Genomic DNA, 13,147 nt, shown 5'->3' with positions numbered 1-13,147 from the left:
GTTTTGTATCATAATTTATCTGTATTCATTGATATATTTCACTTTAGGATGATGTACTTATAGTGTTTTGGCTTATTTTACACAGTTCCCAACTTTCCTGTGGCGAAACAGCAGACGTAGGATTCAACGGAGAAAATAGCACGAAGAGTTGCAATATCAGAATATCTCCAATTGAGCTGAAATTTTGAGGGAAGAAGTTTTCGAATGGGTCTCGAAGACAGGCCAAAGAAGGGCCGGAGGGGGGCCATAGGTCACCCAGGCGACCTGCTGGTGCGGCCCCCTTAGGGCGCGCCAGGAGGCCGCCTGAGTAACAGGGCCCACCCCCGGCACTCTCCTTTGGCCTATATGTCCCTCTTGACCTAAAAATTCCGAGGACAGAAGAGTTTTTGCGATTCCGCCGCCGCTCCGCGGCGGAAACCTACAAAGAATAAAAGCCCTTTGTGACGGGCAGATTCCGCCAGGGAGAACTCCTCCCGGAAGGGGAGATCGTGCTCATCTTCATCACCATCGTCACATGCATCATAGAGATTATCATCACCATCATCACCAACGTTAGCACCATCTCCATATTCATCCCATCTACTTCACCATTGCAATCGGAGTTGTACCTTGCACTATTCATCCCCTCTACTCTACCGTTGTTTATTACTCTTTTGTGGTGAATGCTATTGAGTTTTGTTGGAGGATTATTGTTATGACCAGATTGTTAATCATATTTTCATCACCTCTGATCATGATATCTTTTATGTCTTGTGAGTAGTTCCATTAGTTCTTGAGGACACGGGAAAAGTCTAGATGCCATTAGTCATATGATGTTGACGTCATATGTGTTGATTGATATTTAAGTTATGGTGTTATTCTTCTAGTTGTGTTATGTGAACGTCGACTACATAACACTTCGCCTTTTTAAAGACCTAGGGTAATGCTTATGGTGGGTTGCCGGAGTGACATAAACCTGAACCCCAGTTTGCATACTTTTGCATGAGGGGGTATTGGATCCTAAAGCTTATTGCTATGGTTAGGCTTTGCCTTAATTTCTCTCTTGTATTTGCAGATGCTTGCAAGAGGGATTAAGCATAAGAGTGTACTTGTCTTAGCCTAGACGGTGCACTAGTTAAGATCCACCCACATAACACTTATCCATACAAAACATAATACTCGACGGAGTATGACGAAAGCACTTGACTATCTCTCCCGTGTGTCCTCAAGAATGCCTTAGTCTTTATAAGTTTAGTACCTTGGCTTATCCTTTGTGTTCAAAAGGATTGGGTCACTTGTTGCACCTCACACCATTTACTTTACTCGCATTTATTTCCTTGTTGCTTATACTAGAATACCCATAAAAGGCTACCTTTCAGTACTTGAAGTTATTCCTTGCTCAAGATCACTTGTCAATACCTTCTGCTCCTCGTTGGGTTCGACACTCTTTCTTATCAAAAAGACTACGATAGATCCCCTACACTTGTGGGTCATCACCATCCCGTGGGGCCGGAGATTTCTCCAACACCGGGACACGCGCGGAGACGAGCTTAGTCAGGCGCAACTTGCGATGGTGGCCGAGAACTTCGATGTGCTCTGCGTAGATGTCGCTGTCATCCCATGAACCACGGGTCGATGACATCTCCGACAGTTTCTCAGAGCGTGGGGTCGAAGGCAAAGAGGGCACGACGAGGCGCGTCGGGCGAACGGCGGTGACACACTCGTTACCAACGTCTCTCTCTCTCACACACACGGGGAGGGGAGGCGTCGCTGAAGACAGGAGACGAGGAGGGAGAGCAAATAGCTCCCTCGGCCTCTCCTCCTGCCCATTTAAACCCCACGCGAGGTAGTGGGGAGAGGATCCGACGCGCACGGCCCTCACTACCTCCGCGTCGCGCGGGTGGCATAATTGCGCCTTAGGAGCGACAACTGTCGCCCCTGAATCCACAAAAGTTTCGCACGCGTGGGCCGAGGCAGCCGCCGGGCGGGCCCTGCTCTGCGGCCTGGTCCTGTCATGCGAGCTACTGCAACAAAAGACCTTCCAACGGCGCTAGAAACAAGCGTGCTGACGGGAGACTATTCTTGTCTTGATACTCCTCAGCAACGGCACCAGGAATCCTTCTGCTATGGCTAGCCTTTAGGGACTTACTTGGCAAATATGCAAAGCATTCCCTTGTGGCCTTGGAGCCTTGCGCTTGTGTTCCCTCGAAGCGGAAAGGGTGATGTAGCACAGCGACGGTAAGTATTTCCCTCAGTTTTGAGAACCAAGGTATCGATCCAGTGAAGGAATATCACAAGTACCTGCACAAACACAAAAAGCTTGCACCCAACGCTATGAAGGGGTTGTCAATCCCTTATAGATTGTTTGCCAAGTGAGAACTGAAAGCAAAAAGAAACAAAGCAAAGTAAAAGAAAAAGTGGAAACAATAGGTGTGAATAGACCCGGGGGCCGTAGTGTTCACTGGTGGCTTCTCTCATGAAAGCAAGTAGACGGTGGGTGAACGAATTACTGTCGAGCAACTGATAGAACCGCGCAAAGTCGTGACATTATCTATGGCAATGATTATATCTATAGGCATCACGTCCAAAACAAGTAGACCGATACTACTATTACTCCACACGTCGATCGCTATCCAGCATGCATCTAGTGTATTAAGTTCATGAGAACAGAGTAACGCCTTAAGCAAGATGACATGATGTAGATGGACAATCTCATATCTACGATAAAATCCCATCTTGTTACCCTTGGTGGCAACAATACGATGCGTGCCTTGCTGCCCCTTCTGTTACTAGGAAAGGTCACCACACGGTATGAACCCAAAACCAAGCACTTCTCCCATTGCAAGAATCATAGATCTAGTTGGCCAAACAAAACCCAAGACTCGGAGAGACTTACAAGGATATCAAATCATGCATATAAGAAATCAGCAAAGACTCAAATATAATTCATAGATGATCTGCTCACAAATCCACAATTCATCGGATCTCGACAAACACACCGCCAAAGAGGATTACATCGGATAGATCTCCATGAAGATCATGGAGAACTTTGTATTGAAGATCCAAGAGGGAGAAGAAGCCATCTAGATACTAACTACGGACCTGTAGGTCTGAAGTAGACTGCTCACGAGTCATTGGAGAGGCGATGATGTTGATCTAGAAGCCCTCCAACTCCAAAGTCCCCTCCAGCAGGGCACCGGGAAGGGTCTCCAGATGAGTTCTCACGGAAACGGAAGCTTGCTGCGGCGGAAAAGTGTTTTCGTGGATGCCCTGATTTTTTGGATTTTTAGGGAATTTATAGGCCAAAGACCTAGGGCAGGGGAGTGCCACAGGGGCCACAAGCTTGGTTGCCGCGGCCTCCCCCCTGGCCGCGGCAACAGGGCTTGTGGGCCCACTTGCTTGGCCCTCAAGCCTCCCGATCTTCTTCCGTTCTGGAAAAATTTATTTCGGGGATTTTATTCCGTTTGGACTCCGTTCCAAAATCAGATCTGAAAAGAGTCAAAAACACAGAAAAAATAGGAACTGACGCTTGGCACTGATGAATTAATAAGTTAGTCCCAAAAAAGATATAAAAGGTAAACAAAACATCCAAAGTTGACAAGATAACAGCATGAAACCATCAAAAATTATAGATACGTGTGAGACATATCAGTGCGCATGGCCTCTGAGGCCTCGGCCAGCGGGGCGCCGGTGCCACACGTGGCGCCCTCCCTCTACCGGTCGGAGAGCTCGAGGCACCTCGCACAACGGCCTGTTACGACCGTGGCCGGCTCGAGCGAGCACGCAATCTAGGTGCAGTCCCGCATCGCGCAAGATACGAAATCTAAGACGGAGAGGCCCGCCGCTCTAAGCCGGTGGGCCTCCCCTGCTTTAGGGACTACTGATGGGGGGATAACCCTGGGGTAGTCCAAAAGAAAGGACTCCTCCAGCCCCCCTTTAAAAAATACACAGGACGACCGATTCCCCGCGGGAGACGGCTGCGCCTGGCCGGCTGCACGGTCGAGACGGCTCGGGCGAGGCCACGCCCCCTCCGGCTCGACTGCGCCCCGCTAGCCGGTGGGTCAACCTCGGTCACATCGCCCTGAAAAACCGCATCAGGAGCATCATCAAGAAAGTTATGGCTACAACATTGCAGGTACCGCTGATGTGACCGCACGAGTTTACAATGGAGGGGACGTACCACTGACCATCGATGACTGCGACCAGCCAATGCGACACAGTGCCGAGCATGCCCTCGTCCACTCCATTAACTACTCTGGCGTGGGCAACAGTGCTGCTGGTCGTATGATAACCGAGGCCGGCTACAAAAGACGACGTGCATAATGCGACGCATGCCGCTGTGTAACATGCACGCACCAATGGCGACGCTCGACTGGCGGGCCCCAGCAGCCGGTGGGCCCCCACTTACAACAATACTTCTCCACCTTGTGGGCCCCTTGGCCGGCTCCATAGGCTGTCAGCTGGGTCCCATCAGGTACCTTCTATTCTTATTGTAAGCCAGGGGGTGGCATATAAAACCCCCGGGCACTGCCCCATGCAGGGGGCGGTCGATCACACACTCACACACGCAGGAGAGGCAAAGAGACCTCCCAGCTCCTTCTTCCTCCCCCATCATACAGCTCAAGGAGCATATGGTATTTCCAACCGGATCGTCAACCAAATCAAGCAAGACTAGGGGTTTTACCTCCCATGGAGGGCCCCGAACCTGGGTACTACACGTGTCTCGCATTGCTCGTTCCCAATCCCGTTTTCGGAGCCCGGCGACGTTCTTTTGTTCCCAACCATGTTCTATTAGCCACCCCATGGCATCAGTCGTGAGAAAAGGACGACATTTACTGTGACAAGAAAGTGCAATTCATATCTCCAACAACCAGGATCAACATTGCAAGACGAAGCATATTGAGATTCGTCATCACTTCATACGGGAGCATATCAAACGTGGAGAGATTGATCTTATTCACCTTAACACCCATGATCAACTTATATATATTCACGAAGCCAATGGATGAAGAAGGATTTAACGAGTTAAGGCATGAGCTATATATTATTGATTTGTGCAATGTGGATTGAAGTTTTGCACACACCACCACTCTCATCATATTATCTTGTTTAGATGTAGGCATGGATTTAGGGGGAGTGTTATTCTCTCAATGAACTCGGCCTCCCCCTATTATGCGTAAATCAATCAATTCTTTCACATTAGTCATTTTTTATGACACTTGTGCTTCAAAGACGAGTTTTGGTCATGGGCCCTAGGTTAAAATCTTCGCGGTGCCATAGCAATTGATGCAAACATAGGTGGCTTCGGCCACCGCCCCCTCATAGTTTGCCATTTTCTTTTGAGAGCTTATTCGTGTGTTGTGTCGCTCCAAGTGTATTTTTTCTTCGTGTTTGGACTCCTTAAACTTGGAATGTCTCTTCACGTTTGGATGTTTTTGAGTGTCTCCATATCAAGTGTTATCTATGTTTTGCGTAAGCCCTATTTCCTGTTTTCCTTTTGGGCTATTTTTTGTTGCAAGTTGTACTACCATTGGGTCTTGCCAGTAGTACTACCATAGCCCGAGCTACTACCGCTTCGTGGATTCCTAGCCGGTTCAAGTGGTCGACGGGGGGGGGGGGGGTTCTAACTCCCTCATATCCATACACTCCTACCCTCTTTGAGTTCTCTCTCTCAGGCGACCAAAACCTTCCCTGGAGGCCGGCTCCGGATACCTCATTCCGTGCTGTCCTTCATATATCTGTTTGGTGGGATTAATCCCCCTTCTTCCTCATTCCATCTACACCGGTATTGCCCTCTTTTGTTTTCTCTTTGGATTTAGTTTTTGAATCTTGAATCTAGGGTAATGCATGAGGTTTGTTTGATTTTTTTTGAAATCTAGGCTTCTGTAGGACATGAAATGGATGCTAGATAGAGACATAGTTGATGGTCATCGAAAGTGTTGAATTTCTCGTCACCGGTACTACCGGACCCCTGCCGCGGAAGTGTCACCGAGGTCTGGGCTGTACTACCATTGGTGCACGTCCGATACTACCGCTTCGGCGGTACTACCAATCTTGGAGCACGGTACTACCACTTTGCTCTCGGCGGTACTACAACTGCTATGGGCAGTACTACCGCTCGTGACTGTGGATTCCAAACTTCCTATGTGTCATACCTTACTTTTTCTATTGTTTTTCTTTGGCTTATACAATGACTTTAGGTGGTCTTTTCCTTCGTTCCTTCTTTGTGAGTTCCAAGTGATGGTAGCTCCGTTCCTCGACCTTGCCACACAAATTCTAGCAGGTGTGGTGGTTCCAAGCGGTTCCGCACGTCTAAGGATACTAAGGCTGGTTCGAGTGCCTAACCCAAGCGGAAATCTATGAAGAAGTCTGCGGGCAAGAAGAAGGATGGCAAAGATCCTCAGGACATGACTTCCAAGGAGTTTCTTGAGTTGCTTTAGTGCAATCCATATCGTCATCCTCACGACGAGGCTCTTGCTGGTCGTCCCTTCTGGACCAAGGAACAATCTCTCATTTATGTTGGAATTCTAAAGCACAAGACAAACCTCTTTGTGGGCGTTAAATCTATTCATACATGATATATGGGTAGTCGTCCTCACACTGAGTACTTCACCAAAGCTAGTGCTCTTTGCCAACAATGGGGTCTATTTCCCATCATCATCTACAACAAGGATTTTAATAGCAAGATTGTGGCTCAATTCTATGCCTCTATTCACTTTCACCCCTATAAGGAGAGAAACTTGACATGCATGACTGGTATCAGAGTGTTGCACTCCAACTCGAAGACCTTCATGAACTCTTTGGGATAAGCTGATCGAGGCCTGAATGATCCTATTAGACTCAGGCCACACATTGTAGTTGAGACAATTCACAAGTCCAAACTTATTCGGTATTCTAGGGTGGTGCAGACTACCAAGGCTTCCTGTAGTAAGTTCATTACTTTTAGAATGTTATGCACACTATGTTTCCTCGTGTTGGGAACAAGGACCTGGTTCACACTTACCTTGTGAATATGCTCCTTACGTACATGAAGGAGAAGGGAAGAGAATTGATACGTCTCAAACGTATCTATAATTTTTGATGGTTTCACGCTGTTATCTTGTCTTCTTTGGTTATTTTATGTACCTGTTATATCTTTTTTGGGACTAACTTATTAATTCAGTGCCAAGTGCCAATTCCTGTTTTTTCCGTGTTTTTGACTCTTTTCAGATCTGATTTTGGAACTGAGTCCAATCGGAATAAAAACCCCGAAATGATTTTTTCCCAAACGGAAGAAGACCAGGGGGCCTTTGGGACAAGCCAAGTGGGCTCTAGGGAGCCCTCAAGCTCCCACCACGCCACGAGGGGGGAGGCGGCGGTGGGCAAGCTTGTGGCCACCCTGGCCGCCCCCTGACCTAGGTCTTTGGCATATAAATTCCCAAATATTCCGCAAAAAATCAGGGGAGCCTCGAAAATACTTTTCCGCCGCCGCAAGCTTCCGTTTCCGCGAGATCTCATCTGGAGACCCTTCCCGGCACCCTGCCGGAGGGGACTTTGGAGATGGAGGGCTTCTTCATCATCATCATCGCCCCTCCAATGACTCGTGAGTAGTTCACTTCATACCTACGGGTCAGTAGTTAGTAGCTAGATGACTTCTTCTCTCTCTTGGATCTTCAATACAAAGTTCTCCATGATCTTCATGGAGATATATCCGATGTAATCTTCTTTGGCGGTGTTTTTGTCGAGATCTGATGAATTGTGGATTTGTGATCAGATTATCTATGATATATATTTGAGTCTTTGCTGATTTCTTATATGCATGATTTGATATCCTTGTAAGTCTCTCCGAGTCTTGGGTTTTGTTTGGCCAACTAGATATATGATGCTTGCAATGGGAGAAGTGCTTGGTTTTGGGTTCTACCATGTGGTGACCTTTCCCAGTGATAGTAGGGGCAGCAAGGCACACATCAAGTAATTGCCATCAAGGGTAAAAAGATGGCGTTTTTATCATTGGTTTGAGATTATCCCTCTACATCCTGTCATCTTTCTTAAGGCGTTACTCTGTTCTTATGGACTTAATACACTAGATGAATGCTGGATAGCGGTCGACGTGTGGAGTAATAGTAGTAGATGCAGAAAGTATTGGTCTACTTGTTTCAGACATAATGCCTATAGAAATAATCATTGCATAGATATCGTCACGACTTTGCGCGGTTCTATCAATTGCTCGACAGTAATTTGTTCACCCACCGTCTTCTCGCTTTCATGAGAGAAGCCAGTAATAAATACTACGGCCCCCGGGTCTATTCACATCCATCATTTACATCTCCGCTTTTACTTTGCTTTGTTACTTTATTTCTTTCAGTTCTCACTTGGCAAACAATCTATAAGGGATTGAAAACCCCTTCATAGCGTTGGGAGCAAGTTTTTGTGTTTGTGCAGGATCTTGAGATACTCCTCCACTGGATTGATACCTTGGTTCTCAAACTGAGGGAAGTACTTACCACCGCTACGCTACATCACCCTTTCCGCTTCGAGGGAACACCAACGCAAGGCTCCAAGGCCACGGGGGAAATCCTTTGCATACTTTCCTAGGAAGTCCCTTAAGGCGTAGCCGCAGCTGAAGGATTCCTTGTGCCGTTGCTGAGGAGTATCAAGCAACACTCCTATTTCTGGCGCCGTTGGAAGGTCTTTTGTTGCAGTAGCAGAAGTATTTTTGGCGCCGTTGCGGGGGAGGAGAAATCAAGATCTATCCAAGTAGGTCTCACAAACTCTTCTCTTGCATTTACTTTGGTTGCCAGTTACCTCTCGTTTCCCTCTCCCCCACTTCACATTTGCCGTTTTCATTCGCCTTTCTCCTTCGCCGTTTTCTTTTGCCTTTTTGTTGTTTTCTTTTGCCCGTTTCACTCTCTCTTCCTACTCGTTTGTGTGTGAGATAGTCCATCAATGGTTAGACCCACCACTCCAAATGACACCCCTGAGAATGAAGTTCTTAATTTCAGGCAGAATGAGGAAGAAAATTTGAAGGACGCTTGGTACAGGATTTGCAATGCTCAAAGTAGAACTACTCGTAAGCAATCCACTACCGTCCTCCTTCGCAGTTTCTATGTTGGAATTTCTCCTTGGAATAGGTATATCCTTGATAGCATTGTAGGCAGGAACTTTTTGGGGAGCCATACTGTTGACTCCTATAGAGCTATCATTAATTTGGTAGGCTCACCCCCGCTCATGGTTAATGGAACTATCTTGACCTTGGAACACGTGATGCAAAGGCTTGACGCTATTGAAAACAAAATTGCCACAGTTGAACTTATTGAGGTTTTGGATAGAAAGATCCACAATCAAATTACTCAGTACGGATCCAAAGTGGGAAACTTTTTGAAAAATTTAAAGGAGAAGGAACTTATAGTTAATGATTCTTCTAGAATTGGCAAATTATAAGATGTCATAACCAACTTGGGTTCCGCTTTTGCCGCTATGCAAAATTCTCCAAATCTTACTCTCAAAAAGACCGTCAAGCCTGTTTTTGTTCCTAGAGCTAGTGGTGAGTCATCTAATAAAGATGAAAATGTTAAGATGATAAATGATCACGCTACTTATGGTTTGAGCACCAAAGATGACTATACGTGATTCCATCACTTTCGCCTAGCTAAGGGCGTTAAACAAAAGCGCTTGTTGGGAGGCAACCCATCGAATCTATCCTTTTTCTTTCTGCTTTGTGTTTTCCAAACTTTCATAATTCTGTTATGATTGTGTTTTTTGTGTTTCTTTTTGCGTTTGTGCCAAGAAAAACCGTTATGATTAGTCTTGGGGATGATCGTTTGGTCATGTTGGAAAAGACAGAAACTTTCTGCTCACGAAAAGAATTTTCATTATTTTTGTAAGATATTTGAGTTGATTCTTTTTGCTGCTGATTGCTACGCAAATTCTTCAGACTGTCGTAATTGTTCAGAATTTTGGAAGTACCAGAGGTATACGAAATAGATAGATTGCTACAGACTGGTCTGATGTTGACAGATTCTGTTTTTGTTGTGTTGGTTGCTCATTTTGATGAAACTATGGATAGTATCAGGGGGTATTAGCCATGGAAGATTGAAAGTACAGTAACCCAACATCAGCACAAGTAGAATTTAAATTTTCTACAGTACCTAAGGAAGTGGTGGTTTGCTTTCTTGTACTAATGTTATCACGAGTTTCTGTTTAAGTTTCGTGTTGTGAAGTTTTCAAGTTTTGGGTGAAGTTATTATGGACAAAGAGATAAAGAGTGGCAAGAGCTCAAGCTTGGGGATGCCCAAGGCACCCCAAGAGATTCAAGGATGCTGTAAAAGCCTATGCTTGGGGATGCCCCGGGAAGGCATCCCCTCTCTCGTCTTCAATCCATCAGTAACGTTACTTGGGGCTATATTTTTATTCACCACATGTTATGCGTTTTTTCTTGGAGCGTCTTGTATCGTAGGAGTCTTTTATTTTTGTTGTGTCAAAATCATCCTTGCTGCACACCTAGAGAGAGAGACATGCACACACCGTGATTTTGTCGAGCTTCACTTATATCTTTTGGTAGACAATTGAGCTCACATGTGCTTCACTTATATCTTTTGAGCTAGATACTTTTGCTCTATGTGCTTCACTTATCTCTTTTAGAGAGAAGCGGTGCATGGCTTGGTAGTTGATCTATGCTTTGAAACTAGTCTCAAAAGGGGTAGTTATCCAAAGGGATACGAAAACTTCCACCTTCATGTGCATTGAATAGTTAGAGAAGTTTGATTCATCTCAATCAGTTTTGAGTTGTGGTTATGGTAATTTTGAAGTCATGCTAGTAAGGTGTTGTGAATCTAGAAATACTTGTGTTGAAGTTAGTGATTCCCGTAGCATGCACGTATGGTGAACCGCTATGTGATGAAATCTGAGCATGATTAGTATATTTATTGTCATCCTTTGCGTGGCGGTCGGGATCGCGCGATGGTTTATACCTACCAACCCTTCCCCTAGGAGTAGGCGTTGAATGCTTTGTTTCGATTACTAATAAAACTTTTGCGACAAGTATATGAGTTCTTCATGACTAATGTTGAGTCCATGGTTTAGATGCACTTTTACCTTCCACCATCACTATCTTCTTAGTGCCCTGCAACTTTCGCCGGTGCACAAAACCCACCATTAGCCTTCCTCAAAACAGACACCATACCTACCTATTATGGCTTTTTCAAAGTCATTCCGAGATATATTTCCATGCAACTACCACCATGACTTGTGCCACCACTTCTACGTTGCCTATGCATGATCGTAAGATAGCTAGCATGATGTTTCCATTGATGTCTATGCCATGCTAGATCATTGCCACGGTACACTACCGAAGGCATTCCATATAGAGTCATAGTTGCTCTAAGTTTTGAGTTGAAAGTGTGATGATCATCATTATTGGAGCATTGTCCCATGTGAGGAAATAAAAGAGGCCAAAGAAGCCCATAAAAAAGAGAGGCCAAAGAGCCCACCAAAAAAAGAGAGAGAAAAGGAGAGAAGGGACAATGCTACCACTTTTTCCACCCTTGTGCATATTAAGCACCATGATCTTCATGATTGAGAGTCTCTCGTTTTGTCACCACCATATAGCTAGTGGAAATTTTCATTATATAACTTGGCTTGTATATTCCAATGATAGGCTTCCTCAAAATTGCCTTAGGTCTTCGTGAGAAAGCAAGTTGGATGCACACCCACTAGTTTTCTTTAAGAGCTTTCACATACTCGTAGCTCTAGTGCATCATTTGTATGGCAATCCCTACTCATTCACATTGATATCTATTGATGAGCATCTCCACTGCTCATTGATATGCCTAGTTAATGTGACTATCTTCTCCTTTTTGTCTTGCAACATCCACTACATTCCACACCATCTATAGTGCTTTAACCATGGCTCACGCTCATGTATTGCGCGAGAGTTGAAAATGTTTGAGAAAGTAAAGGTGTGAAACAATTACTTGGCCAATACCGGGGTTGTGCATGATTTAAATTCGTTGTGCAATGATGATAGAGCATAGCGAGACTATATGCTTTTGTAGGGATAACTTTCCTTTGGCCTTGTTATTTTGAAAGTTCATGATTACTTTGCTAGTTTGCTTGAATTATTATTGTTTCCACGTCAATAGCAAACTATTGTCTTGAATCTAATGGATCTGAACATTCACGTCACATAAGAGGAATTACAAAGGACACCTATGCTAGGTAGCATGAAAGCATCAAAAATTCATTCTTATCACTTCCCTACTCGAGGACGAGCAGGAGTTAACCTTGGGGATGCTTGATACGTCTCAAACGTATCTATAATTTTTGATGGTTTCACGCTGTTATCTTGTCTTCTTTGGTTGTTTTATGTACCTTTTATATCTTTTTTGGGACTAACTTATTAATTCAATGCCAAGTGCCAGTTCCTGTTTTTTCCGTGTTTTTGAGTCTTTTCAGATCTGATTTTGGAACGGAGTCCAAACGGAATAAAAACCCTGAAATGATTTTTCCGGAACAGAAGAAGACCAGGGGCCTTTCGGCCAAGCCAGGAGGGCTCCAGGGATCCCACAAGCTCCCACCACGCCACCAGGGGGGAGGTGGCGGTGGGCAAGCTTGTGGCCACCCTAGCCGCCCCCTGACCTAGGTCTTTGGCCTATAAATTCCCAAACATTCCGCAAAAAATCAGGGGAGCCTCGAAAATACTTTTCTGCCGCCGCAAGCTTCCGTTTCCGTGAGATCTCATCTGGAGACCCTTCCTGGCACCCTGCCGGAGGGGAATTTGGAGTTGGAGGGCTTCTTCATCATCATCATCGCCCCTCCAATGACTCGTGAGTAGTTCACTTCAGACCTACGGGTCCGTAGTTAGTAGCTAGATGGCTTCTTCTCTCTCTTGGATCTTCAATACAAAGTTCTCCATGGTCTTCATGGAGATCTATCCGATGTAATCTTGTTTGGCGGTGTGTTTTTCGAGATCCGATGAATTGTGGATTTGTGATCAGATTATCTATGATATATATTTGAGTCTTTGCTGATTTCTTATATGCATGATTTGATATCCTTGTAAGTCTCTCCGAGTATTGGCTTTTGTTTGGCCAACTAGATCTATGATACTTGCAATGGGAGAAGTGCTTGGTTTTGGGTTCTACCATGTGGTGACCTTTCCCAGTGATAGTAGGGGCAGCAAGGCACACAT

The sequence above is a fragment of the Hordeum vulgare genome, chromosome 7H (genome assembly GCF_904849725.1).
Source record: "Hordeum vulgare subsp. vulgare chromosome 7H, MorexV3_pseudomolecules_assembly, whole genome shotgun sequence".
In the NCBI taxonomy this organism is placed as follows: Eukaryota; Viridiplantae; Streptophyta; class Magnoliopsida; order Poales; family Poaceae; genus Hordeum; species Hordeum vulgare.
This window is presented reverse-complemented; position numbering follows the sequence as displayed.